The sequence below is a fragment of the Falco naumanni genome, chromosome 4 (genome assembly GCF_017639655.2).
Source record: "Falco naumanni isolate bFalNau1 chromosome 4, bFalNau1.pat, whole genome shotgun sequence".
Classification (NCBI taxonomy): domain Eukaryota; kingdom Metazoa; phylum Chordata; class Aves; order Falconiformes; family Falconidae; genus Falco; species Falco naumanni.
This window is the reverse complement of record NC_054057.1, coordinates 19,702,159-19,722,359: the sequence shown is the minus strand read 5'-3', so window position 1 is coordinate 19,722,359 and position 20,201 is coordinate 19,702,159. Positions and strand designations below refer to the sequence as shown.

Here is a 20,201-nt window from a genome sequence, read left to right as displayed (position 1 = left end):
TGTACGAGGTTGTGCTCCGTCTCCAGAAGCCTTTTCCAGATGGCACAAAAGTGTGAACAGCCTTCTCTACCTTGCAGGGAAATACATTGCGGGAATGAGGTCCCCTCCTCTTGAACCACCTTCGGCTGAAAAGGTGATACAAGAAACTTTAGTATCTGACTGAGAAATAATCACTGGAGGATCATCGCGGGGGCGTGAATGAGACACGCCAGCACACACAGGCTACGTGCGATGGGCAGCGATGCAGAAGTGGCTCTCGGCGCCTTCGAGGAGCTCCCTGCTGCTGGGGATGGCCAGCGGTGCTGACCCCTGGTGCAGGTCACAGCAGCCTGGGACCACTCTAGATTGTAGCAGGTAGGTAATGTAATGCCTCAATTTCTTACTAAATTAACTTCTGCCTTGAATTCTGAAAAGAAGGAAAGGCAACACTGAATGTTTGAGGAAGCAAATGAACTAACAGGAGTTGCACACCCAGCTCCTGGGTGGATTTTACCTGTTTTGAATATTTGCCTGTGCCCAGCGTTATCGCTTTAGACCTTGAATCCTTGCAGTAAAGCAATTCAGGGTAGCAATCCGTGATAAGGACTGACCCAGACCTGGAGAGAATAGAAAGGCAGACTGTTTGTATTAGGAGCTTCTGGAAAAGACTTTGCGTTATCAGTCATAGACTAATTTAACTCTGCTGAAGTCCAACAGTTTGCATAGGTGCAGTAATAACATAATGGGAAGGATCAGTCCTAAACTGACTTGTATTCATGCTGATTTAAATACATTCCTTGACTTGGCTTCTATATGAACAAGATAAAGGTGCCATATTTCATTAATTTTTACATTACATTTATTTGAAATGTCAGTGATGGGGATTTTGTGTGTTGACCAGTCTAACTCAAATATAGATGTGCTGAAACTCTTTTGTAAAACTTGATTTAAGATCTAGAACTGCCAGGAGTTTCTGAATCCAGGAAAAAGGACTTTGTGGCAGCTGATTATAACGCAAACTTAATGTCCTTTCTGGACTAGATAACAATTCAGTGTTTGACACAGGAACTTAATTGAACAGATTTTCCCAGTGGATCAGTCATGAAAAACTTGCTAATATCCAGCAGAAACATCTCTTTTGAAGAAGAAATTTCATCTGGCACATTCTTACCAAGAAAATTCTGCACTTGGGCAGGACTGGGGACCGAAGGGCCCCTGACAGGGTCTCCTGATACAGTGGCAGTGGACCCAACCAGTGTAGCCTATGGTGAACTGGCTTGGGTCTCTTTTTTAAAATTTTTAGTCTTGTGGTATTGGATGTAGTATTTCTTGATGTCATTTTTAAAGTTCTAGCAGCTGAACTTGTGTTATTACATGAAAATCACAATTACAGATGAAGTAACATGCCGATTTTTAGTATTATGATAAAATTTGGAGTCTGAAAATGAGACCAGGGACCTAACATCATTACCTGAACCAGAGACTAACAACTGCATTCCTTTCCCAGATTTTACCATTTCCAAATGTTCCCTTTTTCCAGAGCTCTGTGAAGTTTTGTGTAAAAAAAAGAAAAAGAAAGGAAAAAAAAAGTCTTAAAAAATAATGAGAATTTAGCAGTACTACTGATTTTATCTCACTCAAATCGCAGTGGGCAGAGTTCCCAAACATATGTAGGGTTATGGTTCTTACCTCTGCTTTGTTTATTATAGCACAAAGATAATTTCACTAGACTGTCCACCTGCCAAAAAGCTCAGAAACATTGAAGTCCGAAAGGAAACAAAACCACGGAACAAACCTGTCCATGGCCCACCTGTGTCATGGTTGGTCCCTGGGAACTCTTGTCCTGCTCATCCCTGTCTCTGCCTGCCACAAAGCTCTTCTGAAAGTCCACGGGGGCTTTTAAAAATAGGTCAGTGCCCCTGAGTGGCTCCATGTTCATCAGGAGAAGGAGATGACCCATCTTCAGCTGTGGTTTTTAAGTTGGCTTAAAGTTCATCAGGAGAAGGAGATGACCCATCTTCAGCTGTGATTTTTATGTGTTCAATGTATTACTAGGTAATTTCAGAACAAATTTAACAGGTGCTTGAAATTAAGTAGCTGCAACAATTTGAGCTAAGGTGTTTTGATGTGTCTCTCTGCTTCTTGTGTGCCTTCTCGAGTTTCAGATATAAACCCCAAATGTTTGTTTGTTGTAGGAAAATGCATGTGTTGTACATATGCCGATGCTTTTATGTTTGCAGCTGCAGCCCCGTGTAAACTGCTGTTTCTTGAAGTCTTCCATTCACGGTCATGGTGGTAGATTACACATTTCCTTTCCGGAGGGCTAATTAATGTCATCCAAATTCTGAACAGTTAATTTCTAGGTAATCTTGAGGCAGCTGCAATATCTATAACCAAAGAAACACTCTTCACTTGAATAAATGGCCTGTATACTCTTAATATTTTATCAAGCCAACGTGGGAAAGGCAGATGCTTAGCACTCAGATACTGTTGTCTTGAATGGGGTTCATCTGGTCCCTGCTGAAATCAAGAGGGTTCACCTTAATTTGCGAAAATGTGAGATTAAAGTCACAGGAGGAGGTAAGTGAGCCAGTCAACCCAATATTTTTCTGGCATAGCCCTTCTCTGGTGACGGTTGTTCTTGCTGCATGCATGGGGGGAAGGGAGTCGTGTGTCCGAGCAGTTAAGGGATGCCAACAGCCTTTGTAGGCACCTGTAGTGTCTGGCTTTAGCACTTGGATCTCTGTGTCTGCTCCAGACTAGGGAAGTGGACCTCTGGTCAGAGACTTCAGCTAGACGTAAGCTCTCTTTTTCCATTTTTAAATCTACCTTTTGGGAGAGGGTTTCCACAGCTCGTTTCCTTTGGCAAATTATTTGCTTCAGTGGAACAGCTGCATCATTGCAGGCGAAATAAAAGTTTAACAGATGCACGTTTAGTGTTCAGATTTAAAGTTTTTAAAATGTGTATTTTTTTATGAATCCTGTTGGGATGCTGTCTGTCATCAGATTCCTCTCTTTATTTCAGCACTCTCTTTATTTCATACTCTTCACTTGACAACTGTGAAATACCTGCTCTTTCTCCAGCTTGGCAGACCATCATACTTTTATTTTCTCTCCTTCGATCAGTATTGTCATGGAATAAACAGGAAACAAGGACATGGCCAAGCTGCCAAGTGGCCTTCCTTCTAGTAGGTAGTTTCATTCCTGTTTTTTTCCAGCACTGCAGCTGAGAGAGATGCCTGGTAGCCATTCCTTTCTTTAGCTGTCCTGGCAGCTATGAGTTGCTGTGAATCCAAGGAACAGACTAATCTTCTTCAGCTTAGCAATTAAAAGCTAGGTGTCCGCTTTGAGTTGTCATCTAGACTCTCTCCCTTGGCTAAGCAGGGAAAGGCAATTTCAAGGGTGATCCAGTATGTCCTAGAGGAGGGGGGGAAATTTTCTATGAAACTTCTTTTCCCTCTACTGAAAACCAGCTGAATGACCAGTTTTCTCAGTCTAAAGGTTTCACTTCTCATCCAGCTAGAATTAAGCAGGATTTGTTCTGCTCAGAAGCCAGCATCTCCTGGAAATGGAAATGTTCAGTTCCTGCAGTTCTCAAGCAAGGCTAGAACTGTCATAGCTGAAAGCAAAAGAGAAACAAGTGAGACTACTTCATTTACCTCATTAGTGGTAAAAGAAGCGTTACATCAAAGCGTGGCAGAACAAAGGAATGTTTATGATTTTCAGTTCAGGTTTCTCTTGAACTTGCACCACTACCTTCATTGCTGCCATCAAAAGAGAAGTTTGTATAAACTCATCAGCAAGAGCATCACAAAAATCCCTGCACCTCAGTGCTCTCAGCCTTGCCCTTTCCTTATTGAAATGGGGTTATTAGAAGTCAATTATTACCACTATTTTTTGGTGTTGATACACTTCAACAACACTTGCACTTTCAAACACAGAATATTAGAGATGACAAATCCACTGGACAAGATTTCTTACCCCCTCCCCCCCCGAAGTTTTCTTACTGTACAATATAAACAGTTTTAGGCAGTATTGATATGTTGAAGTGCTACTTGAATACAGTGTAAGGATGGGATTTCCTGACTGGGATACCTGCAAGGAAGGAGATAGATTGCTTGAGACTGAGAAGGTGTTAAACAACAATGTGTAAGGGATTAAAATAGTAAGTCTGATAGGCTGCTTTACAGAGCTCTGGAGATAATTGCATCCTGACACTGAAGGTCTTGGCTGTGTAGACACAAAAATAAGTAGTTCAGTCAAATCAGCAGACTTCCATATGATGAGGCAGGGCTATGGGGCAGGAAAACAGGGATTGATTTAAATGCAGAACTGACACAGAAAGAGTGCTTATTCAGCCCTCATCTCTCTGGCAGATATATGTTGCTCTCTCCAGGTGCTTGCATGGTGGAGGTTTGGGTCCCTGCCACCTCAGAGGTGAAGAGATGAATGCTGAGTTCACCTCGAGACCTAGTTTTCTTTCTGCAGTTCATTTTTTGGATCTCAACATTTGGTTTCAGCTCAAACTTTTTTTCTGGGTAGAAGACACTGTAGCAATTTGTGGTTGCATCGCAGTCATGGTTCTAAGAAAGGTTTACATGAACAGGTGAAGAAGGAAAAAAGTGAAAAGGACTTTTAGGCACACAAGCCCTTCTTTTGCTCTTAAGGTCACAAATTTCAGGCTAAGCTATTATATGAGAAGATGCTTGGGAATAATTTGCTTCTGGCAGGAAAGCTGCAGACATACCTGGTGCTGGTAAAGCAGGAGTGTTAGCAGGGGAAGAGTGGAAGTCTTGAGACTGATGGAGTAAAAGAAGATACAAAGAATTTATAAGTATAGATCAGCAGGAGATCTGTACAAGCAGAGGTGCAGGTGTGTGACGAGTAGTTGTATAGCACTTTCAGTTCCCTGATATGCTGCAGATTCCTACTGTGCAGCACAAGAATACTTTTATCTGTCTATATGTTGGTCCTCCACATGTAAATGGGAGATAGTTTATACATCCCTCCAAGAGGTGCGAGTTCGGACTCACTAAAGGCTGTGAGCTGTGTGCATTGGAATGTCTCAGATGGGGTATTTTTAAAAGCCAAGGTAAATGCAGAAGTAGTCGAGTAAGCTGCTAAGTCTCTGAAAAGAAACATATGCTCATTTTATATATTTGTTTTTCTGAATCTGGTGAAGTCATGCTTTGTTTTGCATTGCAGCTTACACTGCGGCATATGCTTTACTGATTACAGGAAGCTGAGCTTATAAAATTCATTACCTAATGAAGGAAAGATATTTACATCAAAGGTAAGAAAACTGGGACGGAGGGAGAGACACCAGATTAGTTTTAAATTTGTCTTGCTGCAAGATTAAGTTGATTGGGAAGTTCAGAGAACAAACCTGAACCTACTTATTAGCAAATCCATTCCAAAGTTTGAAATTATTTTTTTAAGAATCCGGTCTCAAAGCTCTTTGTTAGGAAGTAGAGCTGTGCAAATATTGGAGATACTTAATGCTTCTCAGGACTCGGTGAGCTGAGACCTTACCAGCTAGACTATCCATAACGATCCTGCAGTGAGAAAGCTTTAACCTGGATACGTGCATCTAACAACCACAGCAGTATATTGTTGGTAACTGTTAGGAAGTAAGAATATTGCGGCCCTTTGTGTGAGCTCTTGAGTTTGCTGAGTTTCTGAGCCACAAGTAAGTGTTTGGTGCCGAACTATTTGCTTATTAAAAATGGTAGTGTTCTCTTGATGTCAGGGCAGGCAGGAGAGGAAGCTTTTTGGCCATAGCTCAGGAAGGTAAACTTATATTTTTTCCAAGACCAACTCCCTACAAAATTTACAGTGCCTATAGGCCATTATGGCATAGCTGGAGGTGCTGTGCGGAGGCAGCACAGTGTGCCTCTAGAGCAGTAGCTGCCACGGGCAGCAAACATCTGCAAACCGAGCTCTTGGCTCCTTAAAGAAAGATTAAAACTTCTCTTTCCTTTCTAAACAGTGTGATTAACCTATTAACGTCTTGTACTCGGGCTATTTTTAAATGAGGTAATGTGAACATTGTGCAGTATTTGCCTTCTTCTGGGTCAGCCTAGAAAGATGGACCTCTAGAAATTAGTATAGCCCTGGGGACGAGGTGTATTACCAACATTTAGGTGTTACAAGCAACCCCACTGAAACCTTCTTGCAGCAAGGCGTTTGTTGTTCATTAGAAATAAACACAATTCTGCCAACTGAAAAAAAAGGTTTTCCTCTTCCTTTGTCAGGGCTGTATGCTGGTGTAATTAAGCATGGGTAATTAGAAGTAAATTACCTTTCTTAAGTCATCTGTCTGTAATTTCATCCAAGAATCTGAAACTATATGTCTGTGCTGGTGATTAGATACATGGGCACAATAAGACTGTCGGTGGAGTCCAGGCAACCTGCCCCACTTCAGACATCAGAAGCATACCCCCAGCAGGTTATAGAACTCTGGACCATGGGTTAAGGTTCAGATGACACCCCAGAACGTCACAGGGCTGTGGCAGGCAGGATGATGAGGCAGGGGGAAAGGTCTGACCTCTCTGCCTTCTTTGCCAATTGCTGCCGGACTTGGGCCAGGGCAAAATTCATCAGGCAAGTTTTTGGTGCTGTTCCATCCCACCTTCACAGCACTAATTTAGAACTGCTGTTCCTGGCATTCGGTCACTGAAAAGACCGATGGGATCAACAGAAATAGCATCACTTTAATTAAAAAATAAAACCAGTGCTTGGCAGGAAATGTGGATGACTTGTGTTCTCTTCAGGACAGATTTTAAAAGTAGTTACATGCTTAAAGATACAGTTAGGTACTTGGAAGATTTTTCCAAAGTAGCTATATGCTCAACTCCAATTATTTTTAATGAGACTTATGTGCCTCCTTATTTCAAAGAAAGGCGCCTGATAGAAACATGTGTGAGAGTTAAAGCACTGGAGGGCCTTTACAAATCTGCTGCTGTGTCACTATTGAAAATGAGCCTTCATTATTTAAGCATTACAAGACTGGTTTGATATTAAAATGATCCGTAGGTTGTATTGGTGCCTTTGACCTTTTAGTGGGCTTATGGCATTCAACACTGAGCGGCCAATCTGGAAAAAAAAAATGGTATTTTCTAGTTCATCAGAAGAAATGTTACAGCTATGGGCTGGAGTTACGCAACTGTGAAAGTGCGAGGGAGGAGGAAGGGACGTGCGTGCGTATTGTTGCGCATACAACAGTTCTGAGATCCTACAGGGAGCACCCGTGCTTTCACGCTGCTGTCAGAGGAGATGTGGACCTCAGGTTTGAAGAGTCTTCTCTCAGTGGCCTGAAGGTAACACTGGCTAACGTGGCCCAGCACCATGGGGCTTGGCAGCAGGAGAACCAAACTCCTGCCTGAGCACCTGAGTGGCACACGGCCACTGGTACCCTGCTCCTCTTTGCTGGTCCATCACCTCCCTTGGAAGGTGTTTTGAGATCTCCCAGTGCATGAAGATACTAGCAAAGAGTCACCTTCACATGGTGAGCTGTGTCCCACAAATACGTGGACCCAAGTGTGTATGGGTTGGGAGCAAGAGCAGTTGATGGGAACAGGCACGCTGGAAACCGAAGCGAGCAGAGAGGTCTGGCTGTCCCTGTGACCAGGGGCTGTGAGAAGTTTGCCTGTGCTCGCCCATATTTATGGTTCATTTTATTCTCACACACAGAGAGATACACACACATCTTTTTCTCTCCCCAGGGAGCTCCCTTGCATATCGTATTTTCACTGCTGTAAATATGAATTTTAATGCACAGACAAAAAGCTGTGCTGATAATGATGCCAGTAAGTGCTATGGCTTCTTAAAAGTGTAAGTGTTTTTTCAAATGATAAATAAGAAGTTATTGAAATGGGGAGGAAAAGTAGTTAAAAGCAAACTGTACTGATAGAAGATTAAAGCATGAGCATACATAGAAAATGGCTTGCATTAGTTTGGTTTGAATCCTTTTGGAAGGAGACACTGAAAAAGTACTGAAATCTGAAACTGAGACAAACATCAAGGTACAGCTGAATAATAACACAAATGGTTACAAAGAGCATGTTGATAATGGCAATTAATGAGATCATAGCCGTGATGGCAATGATTTCTTTGATTACTTATTAGTTCTGATGTGACCCTGAAACCACCTGCCAGGTTTTGACCTTAAAAATCTCCATTTTCCCTAACACAGGGAGGAGAGGGACTGTAATATTGTACCACTTCAGCTAATTACTTAGCTGCTAGGTTGCCACGGGTGCAAGATATGCTGCTCCCAAAGAAGTGGCAAGGTCTGTGGTATTGGTGTGTTAGCACCATATGTGTCTGTATGGAGTTTGGTGAAAATTTTGGGACAAGTAGCCTTTTTATTTTAAAAGAAGTGTGCTTTCAGGCTGTCTTAAAGAATTTGTGCAGAAGTCAATTAATAGTTTTAGCAATAAGCAAAAGAAGAATGAAAGCAGAACAACTGTGGATTTTTTAAAATCAAAGCATTGCAATACTTTGTTTCAAAATTGCATTCTTCAGAGCCTGTCCTAGTATGCGCTTGAAAAACAGGGCAAGACACAGACCCCCCCGGTCATTAGTTAAACATTTTGGGTTTGTATGAAACAAAATATGAATAATAGTAATATATTTTTTTACAATTTTCTGTCTTGACCAAAGCACAGAAATCAGGGCTCTGTATGCCAGTGTGTGTGTGTATGCAATAGCTGAACAAAACCAAAATAATACAGAGGAGCAGTTTTGAAAAGGACGATAGCAAGAGTAGAAGCTCATGATGGTTTAGCTGATGCCTTTTGTGTTTTGATTCCTTTTTGACATTTACTACAGACCAAACATAGGAATTAGCTATTCCTGGTTTGCTCTTTTTGTCTGTTATCTCACAGGGACTGTCAATATATCCCTTTGAAATACTAAAATGTAGAAAATAATTTTCTATTTTTTCAGCTTGCCTTTTGTGTTCATGTAATTGACATTTACAAGAAATGCAAAATGTTTCCATGACAAGTCAGGTGCATCTCTTTAATTCCAAGCACAAGAGCAAATCTTTTTCCATTTCCAAAGGAGCACTGCAACAAATAATTAATGAAAAGTTGGGGGGTTTTTACGTATACATATATAGCAGTTAATAGGTTTCCATATAGTTAAAACCTGAGAATCTGGGCATTTGAAAACAGGTGGGACACTGGAGATGAGTTAATCTTCAGGCAGTATTGTTTAAACACACTGTGAGATAGTGCAGGTCACTGATCTGCTGTGTGCTGCTCTCAAAGTTAACAGATCTGTGGTAGTTTGCAGTTTATAAGGAAAGGCATTTGCATGTTCACAGGATAGTAGAGTTGTACCGTCTTTAGACGGTAATCTCTGCTGCTTGGTAAACTGGAGCAATAAATTGTGTAGCAAGAGGTGTGTGTCCAAAATTGGAGTTGAACCCATGATCTATATGCCAGAGAAAGGGGCAGGCAGTGACTTTTGAAATGCGGAGGCTTCTGTCTGGCGCTGCTGCTCCGAGTGTCCTTAATACTCATCCAGGCAGGATGCAAACCCACCGCCCTTCTGCTCTGAAAGCAGAAAATCTGCCTCCTTCTGCATGGGATGAACAGTCTCTTGTGGCCTTTGCCAGCTTTGGGATCTGATGTGGTCCTCATGGAACAGGGAGGGACTTTCTGGTGGCAGTCTAGCACTGTAGGCAGCAAGTCAGGCGATTTCCTCTAGAAAATAATTGGATTTCACCTGAAAATCTGTCTCCTGGGTTCTGCTGGAAACTAGTTCCACATTTCCCATTCCCCAATGATTATAAATCTCTTGTTTTTCCAGACTGTGTTTACTCGCTGCCATTTTGTGTCCTTTTGCTCTCATTCCGATGTAATCTTTTACTTTAAAAGCTTTTCATTGTGGTGGAGAGTTAGATGCCCCTTTCCTCCAGTGTGATTACCAAAAGTAATCTTATTGCCTCCCGGCTGTGCCCTGACAGTCTTCAAATGCTTGAAATTGGGTGTGATTTTTCTGTGTAAAGCACAACCAATACTCGATGTAGTAAATGACAAGAAAAAAAAGTTGGACAGCTCAGTGGAAGAAAAGATATATGGTACTGTTACGACCTGTTTGATTAGTTCTTCAGTTCTTGGCAGGAAGACTTTCAAGTTGGCCCGACTTCTAAGTAGATTCCTCTTTTCCATCCTCTCTCTCCTGTACCCTTTCTCCCCCGTCACACTGTGTATCATGGACTAAAGCTGCGTTTATGGTAACATCTATTAAACACTGAGTGTGCGCTTAGATTCATGTTTTCATTTGGATCAGAGTACAGGTTTGAAGTGAACCTCCTGGTTGCTTGCACTTTGTGCACTTTGTTTAGTACCATGGATTGGCCTCAGAGCTCATGAGCTGTGTTGTTTTAAGAGGAAATTAAAGTGGAAGATGTGCCTGAGTGCAGCAGTTCAGCTGCAAGTGGGCATCTGGGCCAGCAGGCTGGTCTAGAAATAGTCTGAAAATAAAAACAAGCACAAGCACAGTTTGGAAATCAGGTCCTCAGCACCACGTGTTCCACTCTACGGGTCTGTCCCCATGGTTTACATTACTTGCTATTGCAAACGCAGGCTCAGCCTTCTGCCCCTGTTTCCTGGCTGTCTGAGGGGGTGGTATAGGTTGATCACACCTGTGTGAAGCTTTCCATTGCCCTTATAATACCTTTGCATTCATGTGTATCACTTTGAATCTCCTACAGAGTGTTTATCCTACCTTTAGGCAAACGGATGAAACTACCTAGCGAAGAGCAGAGCCTCTGTTCCTCCCGTGTACGGATGCGGTCTCACAGACCCACATCACTGGTAATCGAGATTAGGATCCAACAACGTGTTCACCTCCTTGGAACAGATTCCTTTGGATGGTATCCCTTGGTAACCTACATACCATAAATATCAATTTAGGGATAAAGAAGGCTATTGTACGAGTAAAACACACACTGTGATAGGTAGATTAATATTTAAAGGCTTGAGTTAATATGGCAGGTTTAAACCCTGCATTTGCATATATTGACTTTTGTTTCCTTGGTGCTGTAAGCAAGATTTGTCTTTAAATCTTGCCTATTAGCTTAAAAATGCTGTCTTTTAATGGAAAGAATAACATACAAACTGGTTATCTGCCTTCTGGTCAGGTACATTTACCAGAGCTTGGAGCAGGAGCAGGTCACCTTTTTGATGACTGTTCATCCCATTCCAGGTGAGCTGTGGCTGCAGCCCCTCCGTTTGGAGAGGCACAGAACCGGGCTCGTCTGACTGCGGTGCTCAGGACCTGATCCTGCGCCTACTGTGCGTGAGCTGCTCTGACTCAAGAAAGAAGGGCTGCATTTTGAAGGAATATTTGAAAGAAAGAATACTTATATTAGCAGCTGATTAATTAGTCTAACCCAAGCCATGGCATGTGCCTCTAGGCCTGTGAGTTTATCAGCTTGCTTTTCCTCTGCCTGCCTGAAGGATTTGTAAGGCAGAGTTTAAATGGAGATTTGAGATCTCAGTGTGTGGGCAGGAGCTGGAGTTCCTGTAGCAGTAACTGCAGGATTGTTCCTGGTGTTAATACAACAGTGAAGACAGGCCTGAAGCAATAACATTTTATATTTTGCTTAATCTCGCTTCATTGTGGAATGACCACCACTTCCAATGAAAATGAATCCCAAGTGCAGTACATTGTTGGTTGAGTGCAATATTGTATTATGCTAAATCAGTCCTTCTTTCTTTCAGTTTATTAAGTTCATGGACTTGGTTATGAGAGGGGAATGAGTGATTATGGAGAATATGAACAAGGAAGTCATATTTCATGTGACTTCTGTGAACGTAATTCATCCTCGCATGCAGAGAACATAAGCTGGATGATTGTATGGCGCTCTGTAAAGTATCTTAGTTACGATTATTGCCCAAGGTAACATCAGAGTTAATTTTTAGACTCCTGTTGGACAGTGTGTTCTGTTTGGCACACTAAATCTTTGCAGTTTTGATTTCATTGTTAATGACACTTTGTACAGGAAGAGGTATACCCTCACTCTCATCATGTTCATTGCAGGGGCTTGTGACAAAGACTGATAAACATCTCTTGAAGAGCTCGACTCAAAGTGGGTTTAAAAAATAATGCATCAAACACAGAGAGCATCTGATTGGTAATCCTTGAAATACTGTGTCTTTCAACTACTTGATCTAAAGCTTAGGTATCCTGCCTTGGGTGAGTGGTTTCACCTTTGTGTAAATCCTGAATTATTTGTAAAACTTGATGTGAATGTGAATGCATTGAATGCTGTAGGGACGGTATTCTTGCTTGGCTGATGTACTCCTCCCCGAGCACCAGTTTGAAGAGCTTGCTGATACTCAGAGCCCGGAAGATGGGCCCACAGGAAGGGCAGTGCTGGCTGGCACGGTGCTTCAGGAGCCTTTTGCCTCCTATGGCTCCAGAGCACGAGCATCAGTACTCAGTGCTGAAGGGAAGGCAAGGGGAAGAGGGCACTGGTGCGACCCTGTTCCCTCCTCATCCCCAGGACAGGAGGGGGCCAGGCTGGTGGGTGCTGTGTAGGTCTCTCCACACTCTCATGTGTTGGCTTGGAAGTTGGACACGAACGAGGAGGGATGTGGGAAAAGAAAATTTTCTCCAGTTGCCTGTGCCTGGTCCTTATCCAGTTTGGAATGGCTTCATGAGAGCTGAATGAGGTTGTTAAAGCAGAGACTGGCACACTTTCCCCAGGATACGGTTCTGGTTTAAGCTAACTTTCTCTCTTTCTTGTATGCTTTTTAGTGCAGACATTGTTAATTTGGAGACAGCTCTTTCGTGAAATGTTTCTCCTCTTTCCGTTTAAAGACTCCTTTTCAGCTACTATAATCCTGCCAGATACTGGCAGTTCAAAGGACACTTATTTCCTTCCCTGCAGAATAGGCTGATGGATATATCCTTCAGGGGTACTGCTAGGAACTCCCTGAGAAAAGCAGGTGGGGGGTGGGGGGGGGGTGGTGTGGTGGTGGAGGAGAAAGCCAAGTGACACCTTTTGGAGGTGGTGCCTCCCACAGATGCTAGCTGTCCATGGGCGTTTGGCTACCTCTGCATCGAGGCTTCAGACTTGGCATGGGAAAAGTCCCCTTGTTTCTCTCACCCAACCGCCATTGCTTTGATACTCAGCAGTTTAAAATCTTCTCATAGAGACCTACCTATAATATTTTTTTTCGCCTGATGACATGCATTAATTATGACAGCGGAATTGTGGAGAGCATTGGCTAAATATAAAATCTGAGAGAATTAAGTACAGGCTGGCTGGGCTTTGATTCTGAAAAAGTCTTTCAATGTGTTCATCTGTTTCCCCACTTACCAAACCTAATAATTTGATCCTAAGCTATGTGTTTTCTTGGAGTGCATCCTACTGCAGACTTTGTAGAAAGCTTTAATTTGTGGCAAAACTCATGCAGCATCCTGGCAGACATCCTTTTATTTGAAATTAATACAAATGGACAACCTTTACTGAGCCATCATTTTAGTAGTGTTACTCAGTGACCCTACCTTTGTCTCACTGAGTTCTGGAACTGTGCATATGAATATGTTATTATTTGATAAAATATTAGGCAGCCTGAAAAAAAATATAATTAAAATAATGGTTCTTCCATCCAGAGGGTAAATTTGCTTGTGTCCCCTATGTGTTACTGTTCTGAAGTTCAGACATCAACCCCAGCACTTTCAGAACTGATGAGTGCTTTCTGAATGATGTGGGTTGCGTTTGGGTTGACATCTTAAAAGGACCTAATTCTCAATGTTTGTCAACGCTTCTTGAAGAGTTAGGCTGTTCTTAAGTAGCTCAGGCTGAACAGGGAACACAGAAGTATGTGGTTTCCTACAGGTTTTTCAGACTGACATCCAAATTTTGTTTGATCAGAGCTTTCCTCTCCCTTTTGCAGTGGCTTCGGAAATGTGAGAGAGACATTTTAATTTCTTCAGTCTTTTGGATGCTTATTTTCAGCTGGATGATATTTAGTTGGACCCAGTGCCTTCAATTCAACTTGTTATGTTTTTATTTGCGTTTGCAATGTTTTGTAAACAAATCCATGCATTTCTTTTTAGCACAGCTATTTTAAGAAAGTTTATCATGTGCTGCACAAAGGGACACACGGCCCTGCTGTGCAAGTAATCTTGCAAAGATGTACTGGCAAATGCATTTATAGTAGTGGTATTTATGGAGGACCTTGAGAGGGAGCAGAATTCTTCTGTATGAACCACCTGGAGCAAGTCCCTGACTGTGAGTGACGAGTGCCAGATGCAGCAGTGGTCCCAATGTGCTGCTGGGGCATCACAGGGGCTCCAGCCTGGGGCATTGGGCACCTCCATGGGGATGGGGATGGGCTGGGGGCTGGCTGGGACGTCAACCCACGGGTAGGGGACAGGGTCAGCAGATCCTGTGGCTGGGTGGGGAAGGGCTGTGGGGAGCTGGAGACTGGCACTGCTGCACACTGGGGCATGGGGTAAAATAGGGTCCTGGGCCATGGGCAGGCATAGGGTTGTCCCCAGGTGAGGTCAGGCAGGGACACAAAGGGCTGCTCATGCCCTCAAAGCCCTGCAAGCAGCTCTAATGTTAGCAAGACTCACAGGGCCATCAGTAGTTTGGGATTTATGGAGGTTTGTGGGGAACATACTGGCAGTAAATGAGGCTGAAATTTGCTAAAGAAGTTGGCCATTATTAATAACTTCCCTCGATCAAATTAATGTATTTCAGGATGATAGCACATGGTAATCTCTCCTTGGAGACCATTTTTGGCAGAGGATAGATGCATGTAGCTGTAGTCTGTGTGTGTGTGTGTGACGGGGCAGGATGAAATAATAGCGGTGATCTGCTTATATGTGCTTATATTTGTTTTCCCTTGCTTAAATGAATAAGCCCTTCTGCTTTGAATTTGGCACACTGGTGGTATTTAAAGTGCCTTATAATGCTGCCTTTCTGAGTCTTGCTTCTAAGGATTATCAAGCTGTACTGCTTGCTCCCAGCTGTTGGTTTTTGCTATACGCTACTAAGCTGCTGTACTGCTTCACCCCAGGAAGTGCTGCTCATCGATCTCTGATAAAAGTGTCCCTGCCACGGTGTTACACCCACCAGACCATACATTCATCCCTCTGAGCCTTGTGGTCCGAAAGGCAACACCAGCACATCCCAAAAGGATGCTCAGAATTATCTATAAATAAATTGGCTGACTTAATAGACAGTCTTCTCATAATTTGAAGGCTTTAGGCTGGTCTTTAGCAGGGCACAGCCACGTATTTTTCAGCTAGGGCCAGAACATGAGCAGGCTTATACATCTCCAGCTTCACTGTGCATTATGATTCGTTCTAGCCAAAGAGTCACATTGTAGTTGATTGAGGGATGTTAGTTGTTTCTGGTTTATTGCTTTGTGTTTATTCCTTTTCCTCATTGGTTTCCAGCCAGGTGTGGAAGAAGAATTGCTCAAACTGCAGAAGAGTCTGCATTATGTTACCTCCAGCAAAACCACCACATTTCTGGCAAGTGAGTAAATACATACAATATTTGTAGCCCCATTTTGCTGCCTTAAGAGGCACAGATGTGTTTGAAGATATTTTTTTTTTTCAGCACAGCTGAATTCGAGCCCTGAAACTTCTGAAAGTTCACAGCAATGAAACTAAGCAGTAGAAGGAGGTGCCTGAGAAGCACAACATCTGGGTTGACCCAGGCTGTCCGCCTGCATTGGGAAGTACAGTGGACCAGTAGGAGTGGATCTGTAAAGCAAAACAGCTGGCACCGATAGACCCAGCATCCAAGATGCACACATCTCCAGGGGAATTTACTTTGGATTATTCTAGTCTGGTCCTGTGGAGTCCACATCTGTCAGCGACTGGAGTGCCACAGGCGCAGTCATGGAAAGCTTCTTCCAGATAAGTTTCATTTGAAAGGCATCCCGTTTGTGTTCTCTAGGACTGCTCAGCCATGTGAACCAAAACGTGGTAAGTGGCGACAATCTGGAGGTTCACTTCAAAGGGACGCTCTTGATCTGAACTAAAAGGCTAACAGATGCACCTGTAATCTTTCCCAGTCTGTCCTGGATCACTAGGAAGTAGTTTGGGAAGCTGCTCCACAAATCTGAAAGCTCTGACAGAGGGCTCACCTTTATTTCTTAGCAGAGTGCTGGCAAAGGTAGTATTTTTCCCAAGCTCAATGTCCACTTATGACTCAAGTACTTTATTTAACTGGTGGTAAAACCTATTGTTTATGCAGGTTTTTTTAAAAAAGGCCAGTTTGCTGCAATCTAGCAGCCCACAAAGGCTGGTTGAAAGCCAGATTACTGGTGTTATTAAAGTATCATTAAGGGCATGTGAAAACTGAAGGAATTTCTTAAGACACATGGAGAAGAGAATCTGCATTTAATGAAATTTGCCAGAGGAACAAAATTATGGCTTATGTTTTCTGTGGCACTGTTTCTGCAATGAAATTGCTGAGGGGGTCTTGGGGAACTGTGATCCAGAAGCAAATGGATCAGCTTTAATTGCGTTTTCCTGTGAAGCAGAAGCATAAGCTCAAACACCTACCAGTGTTTCTTGACTGAAAATTTAATCTGTTTTTTACTGCGAGGTTTTTTTTCCCCAGCTGAAGGTGAATAGATGTGAAAAACAGTCTTTCAAATGTGTCAGAGCTGAGGGAGGTGAACAGGATGCAAGGGTGAATGAGTGTTTTTGTGCCGAGCTTGCTGGAGTTTTATGCATAATTACAGAAGTTGTGTTCCTTGAGTGTTGTGATCTGGGGGTTGGAAGGAAGCTGAAGTCACCGATCAGGACTCAGAACGTGAAATCATTTCCCTACTGGAAGTTACACTGGGTTTTGCTAAAGACACGTGTAAAGCTAGGATCTGATGCAGAAAATGTAGATGGTTCTGTCACCCTATGATGACTTGAAAAAAGGTTAAGTTAGCTGGGGAAAAAAGCCCCTGAGATAATTTGTCTAGTTTCAGGGATGGCTTTTCAACAAAGGCAGGAAAGGAGCCTGGGTCATAGGACAATATGCTCTAAAACCTTACCTGGACAACTGTGTAAACTTCCAATCCTGAAAGACAAAGTCAGACTGGGACAGTCACAGAGGGGTGGTAAGGGGAACAGGGAACCTAATGTCTGTGTTGAGGGCATTAAAAGAGCATGGTTTGGTTAGCCAAATGAAATAAAAACTTTGTGGAACATGATGGCTGTATACACTCAAGAGTACTAACTTCCCAGTTAGAAGAACAAATCTTAAGTGAAGTGACAACAATGGCACATGAACAAATGGATATTAAAACCCCATGAATAAATTTAACATGCAAATTGGATTATCAATCATCAGAAGCATGAGGTTCTGGACTGGCTTTCTGACAGTAGCGGGGGAAAAAAACATGTCTTAGACAGACCTGGATAATATTTTATAAAGGAATAGTATGATGTGCCTGCAAGAAGAGAGGACAGGATACAATGACCCTTCAGGTTATACCTTCAAGTTTTGTGTTCTCATACAGAGTTCTTGGAACACGCTAAAGAAAACAAAGGGAAAATTCAACTCATGTAAAAGCAGATATTTGTATAAATAGATAAGTAAATACATTTGTGTTCTTCCTTACGATCGTGTTATAAATGACAAGTACCATCAAAGTGTTGTATTCTTTACTGACAGAAGTGCATTATCCCATACAGCATCAAGTGATGATTATGTTCTTGCCTGTGCATTAGTTTTGCATATATTGCACCTGTTTTTACTTGCCTGGAATTTTGCTTGAGATATTTACATGCTGTAGGAATGATACACATGCCTGTAAACAGGAAGGCTAATTATTATAGCAATCTGGGTGAGGTAATGGAGCGTGACTTCCAGGAGTGCAACTGGTAAAGTGGCAGATAACAGACTAACGACCCAGATTTTGTAGCCTGTCAGAAAACCAAGTTTCTGTATGTGAGAAGCCTGCAGTGTTGTGCGCTGGGGATGTGAAGGCTGGAAATGGCCAAATATAGCAAGCAAAGACACATGGTTTAAGTTGAACACATGCTGATAGTAATGACGGAGGCTCAACTGTGTGCTTAATGAAACGAACCATTTTAACCAACAGGAAAGTAAAGGATGCAGTGTTTGAAGATTTGGTTAAATATATATATGCAGACAGGAGCTATGATCTAGCTGGCTAGCTACAGCTGGATCCTCCTAGATGCTGTCTGATCAACCAAGCGTGCTAGATGCTGTCCAGTCAAGGTCTTGCAGGTGAAGATGGTCTTGAAGGAGGACTGGTTAAAGGGGACCGAGGATGTCAGATCCCTTGTCAGTGAGAGAGACAGATAATTAGTCTGCTAGTTGTAGCTAGTGGGTAAACCCTCATGGAACAGCCTGTTATGCAGCTTCGGTGGCTCCAAGGGCTCCAAGAGACACTGTGGAAGAGAAATACACATTATGAAGGATAACTTCATATGCATGTAGTTTAGTAAGAGTAGATTACTATAAAAGATGGGTTTCCTTGCCCCTCAAGATACCTGCTGTGTCATGCACTCTTAGCATCTTAAGGGAAGAGTAACTCAAAACACATGTACAGTGCAGAGAAGGTTGTACAATATTGATCTATATTGGAGAGGTCTTTCCATGATCACTACCATGGAAAAAGTTAAAAAACAACTTTTTGAAGCAGGATAATAGCCTTTATGTCTAACACTAGACGAAACAGTCTAGCATGTTACACTGCTCACAGGTAAAATTTCAATGATTTAAGACAACACAAACCAACTCAGTGAACTTGTTAATGAAATCACTCCTTTGATTAAAATTGCTCAGTAAAGTGATCATGTGGAAAATTTATAAGGCATCATGGATTGTAAAAAGCAAATAAAAAGGTGCAAAGCTTTTGGCAGGTATTGGTTTCAGATTAGTATAGTATATATAGTATTAGTGTACTATTATTAGTAGTATAGTATTTATATATATATATGTATATATACACACATACAGGACCTCAACAGATACCACTTTGAGTGTGGTGGCATTGTTCCAGTAGGGCCAGTGCAGCTGTTGGACTTGGACAATATTAGTATTGCAGTGGTCTTGTGTCTGGAGGACATTCCCTGAAGCAGGGGGGCAGAAGTCCCCTGCGGGAGTGTATTCCCAGAAGGTTGCTGGAGGAGCCAGAGAGAGGAGAGAACAGCTGGAGAAAACCCCAGCTGGGAACAGATGGGACTGTACCAAGCGCCTCTGGGCTAGAAGGACTATTGCAGCAGAGCTGTCAAGTGCATTGCCTGGGGAGGCTTCTGCGAGCTGCCTCAACCCCAAAGGGCACGCAGGCTTGCCAAGGACAGGGGGCAGATGAAGGTGAGTGTTTGTGGGTCCTCAGCAGGGCAAAAGTGGAGTGCTACCTCTATCCTGTGTGCTCATGGGACTCCAGGTCCCTCTGGGAAACTGCAGTGCTGCAGAGCTATAGAAGCCTCTGTGAGCAGGCTGGTGGAAAGAGTCTAGGCTGTCCTTTAAGGAAGGTGAAAATGAGGGCTGCTTAGGCAGAAAACCTGAATATATACTGCCAGCATAGCAGGTCGGATGCTGCGTGGTTTAGTAAGTGGTGAATTTGGAGCGCCGCAGTTTAATGTGGCACTGAGCAAGCTGCCTGCAGGGCTCCCACGTGCCCGGGGAGGAGGCGGTTGCTCACCTGTGATAACCTTGGTAAGGCTGCTGAAATTAAAGACCAACCCTTTATCCAGGGCTCAGTGAGTCACGGCATTAGAAGTCGTTATCAAATGTTCCTGAGCTTACTATCCAGCAAGGGGTTAATGCAGAAAATCAGCAGGAATACATGCTTTCCCTTGAACCATGGCAGATCTACCAAATCCAAACCAGAAAGACACAGTATGTGTGTGTGTGTGTGTAGGGAAGAAACTCTCAGGTACATTAAAAAAAAAACAACCTCAAAACTATCTCATGCTTGAAAGTGGGTATTAGCAAGTTTTTCGTTTTTTTCTTTTTTCTTCTTCTTTTTTTCTCTAATGACATCTAGTAAAGGGTGTTTTATACATCTATGCTAGGAGTGACAGATGGAATAGAGTTGATATAGAAAAGCATATGGTCACTATTTGCCATTTGCAGGCAGTGGGTTGAGCATTTTTTCCTCAATCCACTTCTTGCCATGTAAGTGTAGGAGAAATCTTATGCAGAGCACTGGATTTTGAAGTGGAATGACCATGCACAGATCAAGACCGCTGTGCAGCAT

The 20,201-nt window shown here is 42.7% G+C and overlaps 1 long non-coding RNA gene across 1 annotated transcript; it reads left to right on the top strand.

Moving 5' to 3' along the window:
• The first annotated feature begins 50 nt into the window (after window positions 1-50).
• On the top strand, window positions 51-19,897 carry LOC121088059. Its single transcript, XR_005827816.1, has 3 exons — window positions 51-354; window positions 15,415-15,496; window positions 15,586-19,897. It is a non-coding gene; the product is annotated as an uncharacterized LOC121088059 (long non-coding RNA).
• The last annotated feature ends 304 nt before the right edge of the window (window positions 19,898-20,201 follow it).